Source organism: Felis catus, chromosome X, assembly GCF_018350175.1.
Source record: "Felis catus isolate Fca126 chromosome X, F.catus_Fca126_mat1.0, whole genome shotgun sequence".
NCBI classification, from domain to species: domain Eukaryota; kingdom Metazoa; phylum Chordata; class Mammalia; order Carnivora; family Felidae; genus Felis; species Felis catus.
In genome coordinates, this window is record NC_058386.1 from 64318590 (window position 1) to 64329744 (window position 11155).

Sequence of the window (11155 nt, forward strand, 5' to 3'; positions counted from 1 at the left end):
ATATTACTCAGCCATCAAAAAGAATGAAATCTTGCATTTGCAATGGCGTGGATAGAGCTAGAGAGCATCATGCTAAGCAAAGCCAGTCAGTCAGGAAAGACAAATACCACATGATTTTACTCATATGCATAATTTAATAAACAAAACATATGAAAAGGGGAAAAGACAGAGAAGCCAACTATAAAACAGACTCTTAATTATAGAGAACAAACTGAGGGTTGCCGGAGGTGAGGTGGGTAGGGGGAATTGGTTAAATGGGTGATGGCTATTAAGGAGGGAACTTGTGATGAACACTGGGTGATGCATGTAAGTGATAAGTCCCTCAATTCTATACCTGAGGCTAATATTACACTATATATTAACTAACTGGAATTTAAATTAAATTAAAACTTGAAAAAAAATAAACCCTTTCACAGACTGATTTATTCCTTTTCATGAATATTTGCCTCCTCTTTCATTTTACTGATTATATTTTTAAGTGCTCTTTTCAGAAATTCTTTTGAAACTACCCTCTATCTTCATTCTTATTGTCACTGCCCTAATCCACATTCTTGTTACCTAAAATTTAAATTACTGGTATATCCTTCAATAGGGCTCTCCACCATCTGTTTTTCCACCTTCACCAATCCATTCTGCACTCTTTTGTCCCAGAAACCTTTGAGGGAGTGGTAGAAAAAACATGGTTTTGGAGTCAGACAGTCTTGGATCTGAATCTTGCCTTTCCCATTCATATAACTTTTGGAAAGTTGATTAACCTCTCCATGCTGCAATTTACTCATAGGTAAGATAAGAGATAACATTATTCCCTACTTCATAGAATTGTTCTGAAGATTAAATGAAATGTGTATAAATTTTCTAGAACAGTGAGTAGTACATAAAAGGTACCCAATAAATAAGTTTTTATTTCCTTCCCTCAGCTTTATTTAAAATGCTTCAATTGCTTCCTGTATCCTAGGTTTTCTATATTTTAAGATTTTTTTTGTATGATTTTAGTCTCCAAATTTCTTTCCTACTATTTGCTAACATGTTGTATTCCTTAGTCAAAATTTTGTCTGCACTGTTAAACAAATAGTATATATTTACTTGTCATTCATGTCCTTGGTAATATTCCATCTCTGTCCTGGGATCTCTTGCCTACTATCTTCTCTTTAAGTTTGATAAATCTGAGATGCTCAAATATTCGTCCACAGTTTCTAATATGTTTGCTTACCCTCTATACTTTTATTTTTGTGCATGTTTGTTTAATTACAGTTTTAAAAACTCAGCTACCTAATTCAGCCTCTTCTTAATAATATCCATGACATGATAGATATGAAGTGCCAATTTTATTACATTTTAAAGACTTAAAACAAATGTGTAACTTGTAAATGTATAAAAACCTATTCCTAGCACCACCAAAAATAACTTTTCATTCCTTCAGTGAAATTTGTTCCACCCACTGGAAACACCGGTCTTGTCTATCGTGCAAGGACCAAGAAACCTTCCTAAACAGGTTCAGCCCATAGTGAACATATCTTCTCACCTTCTACATAATTTAATAATGTTATTTACTATGCAATGTTTTGTAATTATATTATTAGTGATCAAGTTGTCCCCCAAACTGTTGAGTTTAGAAAATAGATGGCATATTTTACACTTCTGAATCCCAACCTTTCCACTCAGCATTTAAAAAAAAATTGTTCATTAATGTAGCTCTTTGGGTACTTCTTGTATGATTAATTCCAAAAAGTGCATGTATAATCTGCTGAAGAATACTCTGGCATATAGAATCAGAAACGGGAAAGTATGTTTTTTTTCATTTCCTTCATTTTGCCCTTCAGTCAAACTATGCTCTCTCTGTTGGACATTGAGGGTCATGGTCTCAGAGTTACTCCCACTGTTGTTGTTTTTTTTAATTAAGTTTTTATTTTTATTCCCGTATAGTTAACATAATTTGTCACATTAGTTTACAAGATAGTGACTCAACAATTCTCTACATTACTCAGTGCTCATCATTTTAAGTGTACTCTTTAATGCCTATCCCCTATTTTAACCATCCACCCACCCATGTCCCCTCTTGTAACCACAAGTTTGTTCTCTATAGTTAATACTGTTTCTTGTTTTCTCTCTCTCTCTTTCCCTTTGATTGTTTTGTTTCTTACATTTCACAAATGAGTGAAATGATGTGTATTTCGCTGATAGACTAATTTCACTTAGCATTATACTCTCTCTCCTCATGTTGTTGCGAATGGCAATATTTTATTCTTTATTTTCGCTGAATAATATATCATTGCATATATATGCTACATCTTTATCCTTTCATTTATTAATGGACACTTGGGTTGCTTTCACAATTTAGATACTGTAAATAGTGTTGCTATAAACGTGTATCCCTTTGAATTAATGGTTTTGTAGTTTGGGGTTACATACCCTAATGTGAATGCTGAGTTACAGGGTAGTTCTGTTATTAACTTTTTGAGGAATCTTCATACTGTTTTCCAGTGGCTGCACCAGTTTTCATTCCCACCAACAGTCCACAGGGGTTTATTTTCCTCCACATTCTTGTGTGGAAATAAGCAGATTTCTGTACATTGATATTGTATCTTGTGACTGTACTGAATTTGTCAGTTCTAGACGTATTTTGGTCAAATATTTTGGGTTTTCTATATATAATATGTCATGTACAAAGAGTGGAAGTTTTACATCTTCCTTACTTTTTTGGATGGCTCCCATTTTTTTTTCTTGTTTGATTTCTGTGGCTAGGATTTCCTCTACTATGTTGAACATAAATGGTGAGCATGGGCATCTTTGTCTTATTCTTGACCTAAGGGGAAAAGCTCTCAGTTTTTCCCCATTAAGAACAATGTTAGATGTGGGTTTTTCATAGATGGCCTTTAAAATGTTGAGGTATGTTCCCTCTAAACCTACTTTGTTGAGAGTTTTTATTATAAATGGATATTGGCACTTTTCAATTTTTTTCTGCATTTATTGAATGATCATGTGATTTTTATCCTTTTTGTAATTGATGCATTGTATCATATTAATTGATTTATTAATATTGAAAAATCTTTGCAACCCTAAATATGTCCCACTTGATCCAGATGAATGATATTTTAATGTATTTTTCGATTCTGTTTGATAGCACTTTTTTTGAGGGTCTTTGCATGTGTGTTCATCATGGATATTGGCCTGTAGTTCCCTTTTCTAGTGGTGTCTTTTTTATTTTATTTTATTTTATTTTATTTTATTTTATTTTATTTTGTTTATTTTTTTAATTTTATTTTTTATTTTTTTAAAATTTACATCTAAATTAGTTGTGGTTTATATACACAATGGAATACTAAGTGGCAAGGAGAAAGAATGAAATATGGCCTTTTGTAGCAACGTGGATGGAACTGGAGCATGTTATGCTAAGTGAAATAAGTCATACAGAGAAAGACAGATACCATATGTTTTCACTCCTATGTGGATCCTGAGAAACTTAACAGAAGACCATGGGAGAGGGGAAGGAAAAAATAAGAGAAGGAGAGAGCCAAACCATAAGAGACTCTTAAAAACTGAAAATAAACTGAGGGTTGATGCGGGGTGGGAGGGAGGGAAGGATGGGTGATGGGTATTGAGGAAGGCACCTGTTGGAATGAGCACTGAGTGTTGTATGGAAATCAATTTGTCAATAAATTTCATATTAAAAAAAAAAGAAAGAAAAAGAAAATTTACATCCAAATTAGCATATAGTGCAACAATGATTTCAGGTGTAGATTCCTTAGTGCCCCTTACCGATTTAGCCCATCCCCCCTCCCACAACCCCTCCCGTAACCCTCAGTTTGTTCTCCATATTTATGAGTCTCTTATGTTTTGTCCTCCTCCCTGTCTTTACATTATTTTTGCTTCCCTTCCCTTATGTTCACCTGTTTTGTCTCTTAAAGTCCTCATATGAGTGAAGTCAATCAAGTGGTGTCTTTATCTGGTTTTGGTATCAGGGTAATGGCCTCATAAAATGAATTTGGAAGTTCCTTTCCTTTTCTATTTTTTGGAATAGTTTGAAAAGAATAGGCATTAATTCTTTCTTAAATGTTTGGTAGAACTCACTTGTGAAGCTATCTCGTCCTGGATTTTTACTTGTTGGGAGTTTTTTGATTATGTGTTCAATTTCTTTGTTGGTTATCATTCTGTTCAAATACTCTATTTCTTCCTGTTTCAGTTTTGATAGTTTATATGTTTCTAGGAATTTATCTATTTCTTCTGGATTGTCCAATTTATTGGCATATAATTTTACATAATATTGTCTTATAATTGTATTTCTGTAGTGTTGGTAATTATTTCGCCTCTCTCATTTGTGATTTTATTAGAGTTCTTTCTCTTTTTGTATTGATAGGCCTGGCTAGAATTTTAACAATTTTATTGAGTTTTTCAAATGCCAGCTCCTGGTTTCATTGATCTGTTCATTGTTTTCTTAGTTGCTATATCATTTATTTCTGCTCTAATCTTTATTGTATCCTTCATCTGCTGATTTTATGTTTTGTTTGCTGTTATTTTTCTAGCTCTTTTAGGTGTAATGTTAGGTTGTTTATTTGATATTCCTCTTTCTTATTGGGGTAGGACTATATTATAAAATTGCTTATTGGAACTGCTTTTGCTGGATCACAGAGATTTGAACTATTGTATTTTCATTTTTATTTGTTTCAATGTAATTTTTTATTTCTCCTTTTATTTCCTCATTGACCCATTTATTGTTTAGTAACATGTTATTGAATGTTTATATATATGTGGTCTTTCCATACTTTTTTCCTGAGGTTGACTTATTTTCATAGCATTGTGTTCAGAAAGGATGCATAGTGTGACTTTAATCTTCTTCAATCTGTTGAGGTTTGTTTTGTGGGATAAATATAATCTATTCTGGAGACTGTTCCATGTGATCTTGAAAAGAATGTGTATTCTGCTGTTTTGGGATGGAGTGTTCTGAATATATATGTTAAATCTACCTGGTCCAAAATATCATTGAAGGTCATTGTTTCCTTATTTTGTTTAGATAACATGTCCATTAATTAGGTGGGGTATTCAAGTCTCTTACTATTGTTGTATTATTATTGATTAGTTCCTTTATGTTTGTTATTAACTGCTTTATGTATTTGGGTGGTCCTATGTTGGGCCCATAAATATTTACAATTGTTATATCCTCTTTTTGGATTGTCTCCATTATTATTATATAGTGCCCTTCTTTGTCTCCTGTTACAGTCTTTGCTTTAACATCTATTTTGTCTGTGTAAGCATTGCTACCCTGGCTTTCTTTTGGTAATGATTTGCATGATAAATAATTCTTCATCTCCTCGCTTTCAATTTGCAGGTGTCTTTGGGTCTAAAGTGTGTCTCTTACAGACATCATATAGATGGGTCTTGTTTTCTTATCCATTCTGTCATCCTATCTTTTGATTTGAGCATTTATTCAACTTACATTCAAATTAATTATTAATACATAAGTATTTACTTTCATTTTATTATATGTTTTGTGATTGTTTCTGAGAATTTTCTCTGACCATTTCTTCTCTTTCTCTATCATGTTTTTCTGATTTTATTTAGTGATATTTTTTTATTTCTTTGTCTTTATTTTTTGCCTGTTTATTAGTGGTTTTTGATATATGGTTACCACTAGTTTTGTATAAAACATCACCTGCAGATAGCATTCTATCTGAAGTTGATAGTCATTGAAATTTGAAGACTTTTTTTTTACTTGTCTCCTCCCCATGTTAAGTATATATTGTCATATTTTACATCTTTTGATTTTGTGAGTTTCTTCACTTATTTCTGACAGAAACATCCATTTTACTATTTTTTATTTCTTTCTTTTATACTACTACTTTTGGCCTTTCCTTTCCATTGAAAGTATGCCTTTTAATATTTCTTGAAGGGCTAGTTTGTGGTCAGGAACTTCTTTAGTTTTTATTTTCTTGGGAAACTCTTTATCTCTCCTACTCTGAGTGACAGTCTTGTTGTATAGAGTATTCTTGCATGAAGATTCTTCCCATTCAGCTCATTGAATATATCATACCTCTCCCTTCTGGCTTGGAAAATTTCTTCTACAAAATCCCCTGTAAGATGTTTGGGTTTTCCCTTCTAAGTTACTGGTTTTTTTTCCTTGCAGCTTTAATTTTTTTTTGTTTTTACTGTATTTTGCCAATTGAATTACAATATATTTTGTATTGATGTGGTTTCCTTGATTTTGATGGGGGTACTCTGTGCCTCCAGGATCTGGCTATTTGTGTCCTTCACAAGATTAGGAGATTTTTCAGCTATTATTTCTTCAAATAAATTTTCTCCTCCATTTTTTTCTTTCTTCTTCTTCTGAGATCCCTTTAATACAAATGGTATATGTATATAGTGTTAATAAATTCCCTAAGTCTATTCTCATGTTGCATAATTCTTCTTTCTCTCTTTTTTCTTCTTGATTACTTTCCATTACACTGTCTTCTAGGTCATTAATTCATTCCTCTGCTTCTTCCAGCCTGCTGTTCATTCTGTGGAGAGTATTTCTCATTTCATTTATTGAGCCCTTTATCTCTGCTGTTATTCATTATCTGTGTTAAGTGTCTCACCGATGTCTTCCACTTTTTTTTCAAGTCCACTAAATATCCTTGTGATCATCACTTCAAATTATTTATCAAGTATGTTACTTATATCTGTTTCACTTAGATCTCTGACAATGGCCTTGCCTTGTTCATCATTTGGGATTAATTTCTCTGTATTCTCATTTTTTTTTTGAGTCTCTGTGCCTGTTTCTGTGTATTAGGAAAGTCAGCTACATATTCTATTCTTGAGAGTAATACCTTATGACGAAGAGGTTCTATAGTACTCTGCCACATAGTGTTTTCTATTTTCCAGGGGCTGGTGTTTCTGGAAGTGTCCCCGGTACGTGCTGCTTGTGCCTTGCTGTTTTTTCTTGGCTGCTTTATCCTTCAGGCCAGTCATCTGCAAAGGCTGTCTTTGCCTGCTGTGGCCAGTGTTTTGCCCCTGTCTTGAATATGGTGTGTTTCTCTTCACAGAGAAGTGTTCTCTTCTCTGTGAAATAAGACTTGTCCCCAATGCCACTGTAACTGAAGCTCCACAAATCTGTATCAGGAAATGCAATGTGTGCAGGAGTTTGTGCTGGTCTTCTGAGTGAGTGGGCTTACTGTGTTGGGACTGAGGCAAGCATGGCTGGGAATGGCAGTTCTGCTGGAGTTGGAGGCGGAGCTTGGTGTAAGCAAGTTAGCAGCCAGTTTGGGCACTGTGGTGGTTCTCACAGTTGCCCTGTGCTTATGCTAAGGAACGGTGGAGGGAATGGCACTGGCCAGTCTCTTTTTTCCCCAAAGGTGTCTGTCCATGGACACTATCTCTCTGGGACGTTCTCCAAGATGAACGAATATGTTTCCCACTGTGTGCCCCAGGTTTTTTCAGGTCACTGATTCCAGGCTGTATATTCTCAGGTTGTTTGCCTGCCTTTTCACATAGAGCACCGCAACGCCCTCTGGGCTCTATTAGGTCAAACCTGCTGACCTTTAAACATCCAGGGTTTAAGCTCTACTGATTGCCAGAATTCATGAAATTCTGGCCCTCTCACTTTCCAAACCAGTTGCTATGGAGGTTCATTTGTCCTGTGTGGTTCCGTTGTGCACTAGTCTGTCTCTTCCCCTTCTCCATTACTGTGGCTGCCTTCCAACTGCAGGATACATTTTTCTCCGAAACTGTGCTCCACATTTTCTAATATTTTTGATGTGGCCTCTTCTCCACCTTCAGTTGTGAAGTTTGTTCTGCCAGTATTGAGGTCAATTTATGGAGTATGTAGGATGATTTGATAGTTATCTAGTTTTATTCATGAGGTAAGGTGAACCTAGGGTCCTCCTATTCTGCCACCACCTTCCCATTCCACGTTCAAAATAATTATTGATGTATATGCTTTTATTTCCATTTTGTTACTTGTTTTGTGGTTGTTTTGTCATTTTTCTATGACCCTTTCTTCCTTTAGGTTTTTCATGATTTTTTGGATTTCTCTAGTGGTATACTTGGATTCCTTTCTTTCTATTCTTTGAATATCTAGTACTGGTTTTTGATTTGTGGTTACCATTAGGTTTGTATATAATATTTTATTCCTATAGCACTCTATGAAGTTGATGGCTGCTTAAGTTTGAATCCATTCTTTACTCCTCTCCCCACCTCCATGTTTTAGGTATATGGTGTCTTATTTTACATTACTTTATAAATACTTTAATTTTTACAGAAATATTTATTTTTACTGTTTTGGTATTTTTACTTTTTATGCTTTCACTTATGGTCTTTCCTTTCCACTGGAAAAGTCCCCTTTATAGTTTCTTGTAAGAGTGGTTTATTGGTCATGAACTCCTTCAGTTTTTTGTTTGTTTGTTTTTTGTTTTTGTTTTGTTTTGGAAACTCTTTATCCCTCTTTTTATTCTGAATGATAGCCTTTCTGGATAGAGTATTCTTGCATGCAGATTTTTCCCTGTCAGCACTTTGAATGTATCATGCCACTCTTTTCTGGCCTGGAAAATTTCTGCTGAAAAATATGCTCATAGTCTTATGGGGTTCCCCATATATGTAACTGTCTGCTTTTCTTTTGCTGTTTTTAATTTATTATCACTAGATTTTTCTCATTTTAACTACTATGTGTCTTGTTCGGTTTGGTTTGATTTTGTTGGCTGATATTTGTGCCTCCTGGATTTCCCATATTAGGAAAATTTTCAGCTATTATTTCTTCAAATCTTCTCTCTCTTCTTCTGGGATCCTTATAATGCCAATGTTATTATGTTTGGTGGAGTCACCAGGTTCCCTTAGTCTATTCTAATTTTGTGTAAATTTTTTCTCTCATTCTGTCTTCCAGGTAATTAATTCATCCCTTGCTTCATCTCACGTGCTATTTATTCCATCAAGTGTAATTTTAATTTAATTTATTTTGTCCTCAATCTGTGATTGATTGTATCTATCTCCTTATTATGGGTCTCATTGATGTCTTACAGTCTTTTCTCAAGTCCAATGGGTATCTTTACGATCATAACTTCAATTTTTCTATCATGCTTATTATTTATATCTGTTTCACTTAGGGCTTTTGCTGCAGTTGTGTCCTGTTGTTTCATTTGGGAAATATTACTCTGTTGCTTCATTTTGTCTAAATCTCTTTTTCTGTTTCTGTGTGCTAATAAAGTCAGCTACATCGCTTGGTATTGAAGATGATGGTTTCATTAAAAAAAAAAAAAAAGAGTTCCTGTTAGTGCCCTGCAGTGCATTGTCCTCTGTTCCCCAGGATGTGGTACTTCTGGAAGTGTTTCCTATGTATGCTGCATGTGCCCTATTGTTGAGTCCTAGCCATTTTTTTCTTCAGTCCAGTTGTCTGTAGAACCTTTCTTTGCCTATTGTGGGCAGTGTTTTGTCCTCGCCTAGGTGGAACACATTTTAACAAATTGTGCAACAGTCTGCTAGAAAAATGAGACCTGCTACTGCCTGTTGACAGAACTGTGTTTTCACAAACTTGTGGGTTAGGAGATGAGTTGTTGATGGGGTTTGCACATGTTTTCTGTGGAAGGGAACCTAGAGCGCTGAGACTGAGGCAGAAGTGATGGGAAGAGCAGATCTACTGAAGGGCGGGGTAACAGAGCTTGGTGTAAGCAAGTTAGGTAAAAAGAGTTGGCATTGAGCTTGTGCTCTTAGAGTTTATGGTGGGTTTATGCTAAGGTGTAGAGGAAGGAAATGTCATTTGCCAGCTCCTTTCTTCCAGAGGGGTCTTCCCATTACCCCTGACTTTCTAGGCCACACTCTGAGATGAGTAAATAACCTTCCTTCCTGTATGCCCCAACATTTTTCAAATTCTGCTTCCAGGCTCTATCTCCTCTGTTTGTCGTGCTCCCTCTTTAAGAGTGGGAACTCAGCTTCCCAATGCCTGCCAGGCTCTCCCAGAACTAACTGTGATGAGTTTTAAAGTTCTAGACTTTAAGTCCTACTTGTTATAAGAACTCATGAAATTTGGCCCCTTTCACCTTCTTGCTTTGAAAGCCAAATGTTTTGGGGATTTGTCTTCCCTATTCAGGATAGCCAGTGTGATAGTGTGTTTCTCATCCTTCTCTGTGCCACCAGCTCCCTCCTCATCATGGATTGCCATAGTCCATTTCACTCCCAAACCACAGCTTCACTCTTCCTACCTTCTTTAATGTGTCTGTTCTCTAGCTTTTGTGGATTTTTTTTCTGCTTATCTTTGGGTCATTTTCTGGGTTATTTACACTGATGTGAGTGTTATCTAATTGTATCCGTGGGATGAGGTGAGCTTGTGGCCCACCTACCCTGCTATCTTCTCTGTTATTCCCTCTCCAGATATGAGAAAGTCTTGAAGACTGCTTATCTAAGGCAATTAATATTCACTAGTTGTAATACAAAAGGAATTGAAATCACAGTTCACTCTTTTATAAAAAAAAAAAAACTTTTTTGTTTCACTATTGTTCCAGAAAGGATTGAAAATAACTCAAAATGCTGCATACTATAGCAAGACCACATAAATAAGTATGAAGTGGTGTAAATTAATAAAGAAAAAACTGAGTAAGGACATAAAAATAGAGGCATGAAAGATTATAATTAAAAGAAAAAACATACCATAAAAAGAAGTCCAAACTTGCTACCAGTAGACTGTAAATTAGTTCCAGGTTTTTCAGCAGACTATATAAAAAGAGACATATGAGAAACAATTGTCAATATCCATAAGAATCAAATCAAAACAATTACTTAGGAAATATTTAGTTTTTCCCAATATTAAACATTAACAATATATTGTGTTTCTAAGGAGAACACAATAACAATAACAATAGTTATCACACTTAAACCTGCTCATGTTATTAAAGAATACCCAAAAGCCTTTAAACTACCAACTCATAAATTTACCCTAGTCTAGGGAAGATATGATGATATCAGTTAAAAATAAACTTTGAGGAGATACATACAGAGACAAGAGGAGTTCAGAACTATGGGAAAAATAGGACATCTGTACTTTTTTTTAAGACTCTTATGACTGAATATTACTTTGTTAGAAGTGATATTGATTCCTACACAGTAATATTAAATAACTAAAAAACTCTGTTCTTAAAGTTAATTTAAATTATCAGCTTTTTCGGTTGGTCCACAGATTTACTTTTTTTTAATTTTTATT